Genomic DNA, 8,909 nt, shown 5'->3' on the forward strand with positions numbered 1-8,909 from the left:
TCATTACGATGGTTGGCTATAAGTATCTGCATCTGTACTGGTCAGGTGCTGGTAGAACCTCTCAGGGAACAGCTATATCAGGCTTCTGTCAGCAAGTGCTTCTTGACATCAGCAATAATGTGGGGGTTTGGTGTCTGCATATGGGATAGATCCCTGGGTGGAGGGGTCTCTGGATGACCTTTCCTTCATTTCTTTATTTTACAGGTTTTTATTTTGTTTGTTTTTTCACATTCATTCATTCATTCATTCATTTTCTCATTCGTTCATCCACTCATTCATTCATTTTACATCCCCCATTGCAACCTTCATACTTCTCCCAGTCCCCCCACTCTTACACACATGACCCCTACCTCCATTTCACCCTCCACTTCACCTCTAAGAAGGGGAGCTCCCTCCTGGGGAGCCAGTCTACCTTGGCATCTCAAGTCACTGCAGAACCAGGTACATCCTCTCCCACAGAGGTCAGACAAGACAGCCCAGTTAGGGGAGCAGGATCCACAGGCAGGTAACAGAGTTAGAGAAAGTCCCCATCCGCATGAAGCCCAAGCTGCACTTCTGCTACATATGGGGGAACAGGTCTTTGTCGAGCTCATGTATGTTCTTTGCTTGGTGGTTCAGTCTCAAGGAGCCCCCAAGAGTTCAGGTTGATTCTGTTGATCTTCCCATAGAGTCTCTATTCTCCTCAAGTCCCTCAATCCTTCCACCCAACTCTTCTACAAGACTTCTCTAGCTCTATATAATGTTTATCTCTGGGTCTCTGCATCTGTTTCAGTCAGCTGCTTGGTTCAGTCTCTCAGGGGACAGATGACAGAGGCTCCTATCAGTGAATACAGGCAAACAGATACAAACATCGCCTGAGGCTCCAAGATAGCTGAAGGAGGAAGATAGGCCAGCAATGTGTGCATATATGTCTTCTGAATTTTTGCATGTATCTTTACATGTAAGGTGGCCACACTTGCTTATTATACCAGTTAACTCTGTAAGACTTTAAATTTTCTTAGTAGACTCTAATAGCTTACATAATAGAAGAGTACCAATTTCATATATTTTAGTTGAACTCAAACTATTGGAGCTCTGTAGTCTTAGTTACGTTTATTAACTTTAGAATTTTAGCCTTTTCATGGCTACATTCTAGTGTCTATGGCAGCACAAGGGGTCTGGGCAGGGGAGGGTACTCCAGAGACTACCAAAGTATAAATGTAAACACCTACCCAGCCACAAAACCTTTGAGCTACAATCTGTCCTACCTGCAAGATACACCAGGGCAATAATGGTACAGAACTTATGGGGGTAGCCAACCGATGTCTGATCTGATTTAAGACCCCACTCCATGAGAAGGAACCCCTATCAGACACTACTTGGTTAACCAAGAAACAGAGACTAGGTAGTTCAAATGCCTAGGGTAAAACCAAACCCTATTGGTCTAAAAAAATCAATTAAATGATGCCTAATGATACTCTTCTATGCCCATAGATTAGTGCCTTATCCAGTCATCATTAGAGAGGCTTCCTCTGGCATTATATGGGAACAAATGAAGAGACACACAGCCAGACATTAGGCAGAGAGAGTATGTAATTGAATGTCTTCATCAAATCTCTCCCCTCAGAACTCAGGGAATCCCCCAAAAGAGATTCAGAAAGATTGTAAGAGCCAGATGGGGATTGAAGACATCAAGAGAATGGGCAAACAGGCCCTTTGAATCAAATAAGCAAGGTACATATGAGCTCACAGGGTCTGCCCATTAAGTACAGGGCCTACATAGGTCTGTACCAAGCCCTTTGCATATATATTATAGCTATCAGCACGGTACTTTTATGAGACTCCTGACTCTGAGAACAAGTGAATCTCTTACTATTGTGCCTGCTCTTGAATCTCTTTTCTTCCTGTTGGGTTGCCATGTCCAATTTTGATATGATAGTTTTTGCTTCATATAATATTTATTTTGTCATATTTATTTGTCTTATTTTCTAATGAGAGACAGGGAGTGAACATGGAGAGGAGGGAAGGTAGGGAAGAACTGGGAAGAGTAGAAGGGAAAGCTATAATCAGGATATATTATGTGAAAAAAAGAAACTAGTTTCAATAAAAGGTGAAAAGATGGGGGACAAAGAAATAAAGAAAAGCTTTAATGACAAGATTCAGTCTCAGCACTCTATCTTTGGCTGATAGATCTACTGCTGGTTGGGCAGCCACTGGTGACCTTTAGATTTAGTAAAGTCAAGTTGCAAGTCCAGCACTCTCAACTTGCTAGGCATTTGCTAAATGCTTAGTATTCTCTCTGAAATAAACATGAAACAAAAATCCCTTCTCTTTCCTACCATGTATGCACTGCACAGCCATATCCAAATAATACCTTTCATTGTATTATAGCAGCTGTAAATCTCAGAAAATTGAATGCTTTCTAGGGACAATAAGCATAAAAGGGATTAACTTAACTACTGCTTGGCAGGTTTGTGGAAACTTTGGAAGAGGATACACAGGGCCAGCAGGGCGGATAGCCATAGAAAATCCAACAGGCTACTGTCTATGTCCTCCACAGTAAGGAATCTTCAATCCATGTCTTGGAATAGTTCTTGTATAGCTCCCAATAATATAACAATGAACCAAACAGCCCACCTGCAATTCCTACAGTAATGGGCATTTATTTTTAGGCCCAAAAATTAGCAGATAAGCAATAATTGAGCAACTGTGTGAAATATGTTCAATGCAAACGATTGCCACAGTAACATATAAAAATGTTTTCCATTCAGTTTTAAGACAGGACATGGAGAAGGTATGTTCATGTTTGAGAAAGGAATGTTTTAAAATGATGGAGGAGAATATCTTATATGTGTAAAAAATGAGAGTACCAAAAATTAAAGCAGTTAAATCATAATAATTTGTTCATATATGATGGGCACTATAAGATAGGGAGCAAGGGCTGTTGGTGATATACCCTATGGGCTATATTTAACCTCTGTCTTAGTCAAGGTTTCTATTCCTTCACAAACATCATGACCAAGAAACAAGTTGAGGAGCAAAGGGTTTATTGAGCTTACACTTTCCACATTGTTGTTCATCACCAAAGGAAGTCAAGACTGCAACTCAAGCAGGTCAGGAAGCAGGAGCTGATGCAGAGGCCATAGAGGGATGTTACTTACTGGCTTGCTTCCCCTAGCTTGCTCAGCTTGCTTTCTTATAGAACCCAAGACTACCAGCCCAGAGTTGGTACCACCCACAAGGGGCCCTCCCCCCTTGTTGACTAATTGAGAAAATGCCTTACAGATGGATCTCATGGAGACATTTGTTCACCCAAAACTCCTTTCTCTGTGATAACTCCATCTTGTGTCAAATTGACAGACAAAACTATCCAGTATACCTTCTGAAAGGTTTATTTGGTGCAGTCATGTGATCTGACTTTTTTTTTAACTTAAAGGATATCTCTAAGTGCATGTCACTGTGCACCTGTAGAGGTCAGACAAACTCTAGCTGTAATTGGTTTTCTCCTTCCATCATCTGGATTCAAGTGATCAAACTCACTCAGGATATCTGGTTGGCAACACACATTTTTACCTTCAAATCTGTTTTATGGATGTGACCTATTTTAACAGCATTTATCTAGCTGTTCAAAACCAGGGAAAGAATGAAAGCAGTGTTACATACAAGTAGGCTACATAAATGACACACGGGGGGAAAGACAAGTGTTTGAGCCAGATGTCAACACTAATATGTCTGTTTAAGCAAGTTCAGAGCAGAGACAACTGGTTAAATTTGCTAATAAATCAGATATGGAATTGGAAGAACAAGTTAAACTCTCATTGAGTCTATAACCCACACGCAAGGCAGGCCTCATGTTCAAGAATAGTTGACCCAGAAAAACTGATATCAATATTATTTTTGTAGACTTTTTGGTTCATTTTGAACTGGTTTTGCATTCTTTTTCTGATTAGTTTTTGCTTGCTTGTTTTTATTTTTAATTATGTGGTTTTGTGGGCATTTTGGAGTGGCTTTTTTATTTTTTTGTTATGTTATAGGGGATGTTTTTGTGAATGGTAGCGAGCATAAAGTTGGATGGGTAGGGAAAAAGAATATGTGAGAATTGGCTGAGATGAAATACATGATAAAAATGTATGTATAATTTTAATAAAATACTATGAGAAAAAAGACTAAGTGAAATATCAGCTCAGTTTGTGATTTCAAGCAACTCAGATTATGAAGTTTCTATTAACTGAGGTGTAAAAAGCTGCCAAATAAAATTTGAGAGGATAAAGAGCAGAAGTTCAATTCTGGACCTACTACACTTGAAATGATGATTATTATACACTCAGGACAAGACATCCATTAAAAGCTATGTGAGCCTTAAATCCTTAAACATTGAAGTTGCCTTGGAGACCTCAGGATATTCAAGATGCCAAAACTGTGGGCTATCTGCTGAGTAAAGATGCTAACAGGGAGTGGAACCAGTCCCCAAGAAAGAAATTTGTTGCAGTTAACAAAGATGAAAAAGGAGCTGGAGATCTGAAGACTCCTTTAACATCTGACATGGAGATGCAGGCTTTAGAGTTTGCCCAACTGGTTTCCTGTCTTGCTTTGGAGATAACAGTTAAATGATTGGATGAATCTCAGAAGAGACATTGACTTTTGGACTTTTAACATTGTTGAGATTGCTATAGAGTATGGGGGCTTTAGAAGTTGGACTAAATGTGTTTTTTATTATGCTATGGCTAGGTATGGTTCCCACAGACGTATGTGTTTGAACAAGCCTATGCGGGCCAGGGGGTGGAATGAGAATGGCACTATTAAGAGGTAGAGTCTTGTTGGAGTAGGTGTGTCACTGTGGGTGTGGGGCTTATGACCCTCATCCTAGCTGCCTGGAAGTCAGTTTCTGTTAGCAACCTTCAGCTTCTCCTGCATCATGCCTGCCCGGATGCTGCCATGTTCCCACCTTGATGATAATGGACTGAACCTCTGAACCCATAAGCTGGCCCAAATTAAATGTTGTCTTTATCAGACTTGCCTAGGTCATAGTGTCTGTTCACAACAGAGAAACCCTAAGACAATTTTGTATATTTTTGACATGTAATATGACTTGGGTTAATGATATTTGTATGACTGCATCATCAGCAAGTGATAAGTTTTAGAATCCACAATGGTCATCTCTAATTGTATTTTTCTTTCCTCTCTCCTATGCTATATTCTGTAGTATAGCTAGATGATCTTCTACTGATCATATCTTACTTCTCTTTATTAATTTGTATATAATGAGTTAGCAGCTGTTTGAAGAATTTATTAATCTCAAATAAAAATTTTTGACAAATTGTCAAATTGATGACAGCAGATTTTCTATCTTCTTAGCTGTAAGGAAGTTCTTTGAAAATTCTTACTGTGGGTCACATTGGTTCAGTTAGTTCTCAAACTGACAATATGGTGGCTTGAGTCAAGTTTTGGGAGGAAGTTGTTACCCAAGGCTGGCAGCATATAGTTGATGTCTTTAGTATAAACTACCTGGGCCTCCCACAACTAGCATAGTCTTTCTAGCTTGGCACATTAAGATACATAGAAGTAATCTACACTCTCAAGAGACTGGATTTTATCCAGACCTAGATTCCTGCACTTCTCTGGATCTCCTACAATGACTTTGGAAGAAAACTCTATTAAGTGCTATAGACCACCCAAGAGTAACCTTTAAACTGTATGTAGCCATATCGAATTTCCCAGGGCTCCTTTGGGGAAAACTGGCTCACCCAGGACCACACAGAGGTTGGATAGGAGATCCAGTGGAGTTTTGGTTTGGATTCAACTTCCCAAGAATGTGAGATGTCTTCCCCAGTATTGAGAAGCCAAGTTAAAGCCTGTTCACACAGAGAATAGCCTGAGATTCAGTATCTTATCCTACCAGTTGGCTTCAGTGATTCTGTGAATATCAGCTGCCCACATCTGAGGCTCACAGCCTGTGAACTCTCCAAGTCATCATTGCAATCCAGCCTCTGCAATAGAGGAGGATACATTCATCTTTCCTTCCTTTTTATTGACTTTATTTAATGATTAGTAAGTTCAGAGCATTTTACTCAATGTCTTATATTTCAAAAATATGAAATGGCTTATATATAGTATATTGAAATACACTATAAACATCAAAGATAGTATTTATAAAAGCTGTCTTTCAGCTTATGCCATTTTATAAGTTTGAGGAATAAAATCAGAAATGTTTATAACATAAGATTTGATCAGTAAAATTCATAAACCAATAGCAGGAGGTTGGGAGCCAGTACTTTATTGCTTTTAAAGCCTTAGGTGCAGAAATGGCAGCTGTATATCTATTTAGTTGTGTATCTTTGATTTACATGACCCTAAGCAGAATGTGATGATCAAATGTATTGAACATTTTTCTAATTGAAATATGTTGACCATTTAAATACATGTTACTCCATCCATAACCACCCTTTCTGTATAATCCCCCATGTAACTCCAAATTGATATTGTTACTTAAAATAAAATTTTCTTATGTTCAGATGTAAAGAGATAGCAGAACAGAGACATGACAAGTCACAGCTATGACCTGTATAACACCACATACTATTACTTTGAACAACTCAAGATGCTACTTGCTCCTTAAGCATCCATCACCCTCACTGACAGAACATTTAAGGAAATTATATTCACGATGCCCCACCCAAGAACAGTAGAACGGATGAGCTGAGAACCATTTAAAATTCCACTGAAGATATACACATTAAGGCACAAGTGATTTTTTTGCAAGAAATAAGAAAATCCTGATAAATCTATTTCTTGAATTGGAAGAAAGCTTAGCCCAAAAGTCATTTGTCAACCACCATGTGGAACTACTTATGCCAGACTGATCCATCCATTAAGATGGAAAACATTGTCGTTATACTGTATAGATTACAGTAGAGATACTTACAAAAACTCAAAAGAGGAACCAGCAAAGTTGTACCTGGTTGATCCATTCTCAGGAGTTCCTCCAGTTCTATTCCTGTGCATCAGGATATTGTTTTTCATCACTTCCCACACCAAGTACTGCACTGCAGCACTTCTACACTGGTGGCTAGCAGGTGACAAATAAAGTTCCCCAACACTGTCAGTGTGTCGGCAAGCAAGAGCTCCTCTTCCCTCGCTGCCAGAAGGCTTCCTTTGCGTCACTGGAGTGATGGCTAGACATTTACAAGCCATTATTTTTGGCTGACGACTTTGTTTTCAAACCCCTAATGGAGCATCTGTAACTACTGTTTTACTGAACTAATTTCAAACACAGTTGCGTTTCTAGTAATCTATGACAGTTTTAAAAGCTTGAAGAGACCAGGAGTTGGAGACAACAGTTCGCCAGATGTGTTTCACTGGGACTTGTTAGCATCTTGCTAAACTATGTTATAGAGAAATTTCAGGAGGCAAAGCCAGGTCAAGCAATAATAAATCCTCGTTAAATATATGTAATTCCATGTCAAGTAATAAAGTAAGGCTATCAAAGCCCCAAAACTTCTAACTCAATACATAATGACCAAAATGTCTTTAAAATAGAAGATGAGTAATTGTTTGTCTTGAAAAGACTACAATACATAGTCTAAAAAGTAATACAAATCACATAAAGTATAGCAGACATCACCTTAGACTCATAGGATTCCTTACCTAGGAAGGTGTATGATTCAAGGTGCTTCCATTATATGAAACGTGAGATAACAGACAGAAAAAGCAAATTACGAGTAGTTCCAATAAAAACTCAAGGAAGTCATGTGGAATGCAACAGAGGTGCTCAAAGCAGCAGGGCTGGCAAAGGCTAAACGGTACAGTTCATAGGTATGAATGGTCCAGGTACTCTTTGATGAGATGACACTCGAAGACTTGACAGGGAGATTAGCAAATGTTTTCAGTAATAAACAATCAATTAAATATAAAGGTTTCAAAGAACCAATCATGGTCACCCACCAGTCTGATAATCAGAGATAAAAGTCAGATATTAAAATGTCATAAAACAAGAGTGGTGGTAAAAACAAACATACAATTGTCTCTTTCTCATGTTCCTCTCCTTTTTGTGTGTTTTCTACAAATTGTTTTTTTTTTCCTTGCTTCTTGCTTTGGTTTTCTTTTTCCTGACAAGTTCAAACATTTCTTTTTTCTGCTCTACATTTTCTGTAATTATGAATAACTAAATGTGTTTACAATGCAATATTATTTTCCTAGAAATCAATATGCTTATTTATTTTCATTGTATAATTAATATAGCCTCCCCATCTTGTGCTGTTAGGACTAGAACAAAGTCGGTGTCATTTAGTGATATGAATATTCTTCATGAAAACATTGACTTGAATTTTTAAAAATCACAAATCAACATAACAATAAAAACTTGTTCATTTCAAAAGGAACCTATTGTCCCAATTTTTACAAATTCAAAACTTCAAGTATTCACAGATTTGCTTGGTGAGCAATCAAAACAAGCTATAAATAATAATTGACACGAAAATAAAAGCAGTTTATATATAAAGATGATGCAGTGGAGATGTTTACCCTCATAAAGGAAGAGAATAGGAACTTGGTGTTCATCTTTTGAAGCATTTCATGCAGAAATTGCATATTTTGTATTTATTAATTTTCTAAGGTTGATGTAAGAAATGAACTGAATGTGAGAATCTTATCCCAGACCTTTGTTTCTTTAGCAATACAGGAAAACATACAAGATGTTAGGAAACATTTTAGAGACTGTGACAAAGAGTCTATTTCTATTGCTTGCTGGCAGCCCTTATCATGCCTGGAGATGTGTCACTTCAGTCCCTATGTCAATGTCCCCTCAGTTTCTTCCTCTGTTTTTGTAGATCCAGATATTCCTCTTTTTCTAAATATGTAAGCATCCATTACACACCATTATGATTACCTCATAACACAACTACATCTGCAGACTCAGTGTTGATCATATTTAG

This window comes from Apodemus sylvaticus, chromosome 6 (genome assembly GCF_947179515.1).
Source record: "Apodemus sylvaticus chromosome 6, mApoSyl1.1, whole genome shotgun sequence".
Lineage (NCBI taxonomy): Eukaryota > Metazoa > Chordata > Mammalia > Rodentia > Muridae > Apodemus > Apodemus sylvaticus.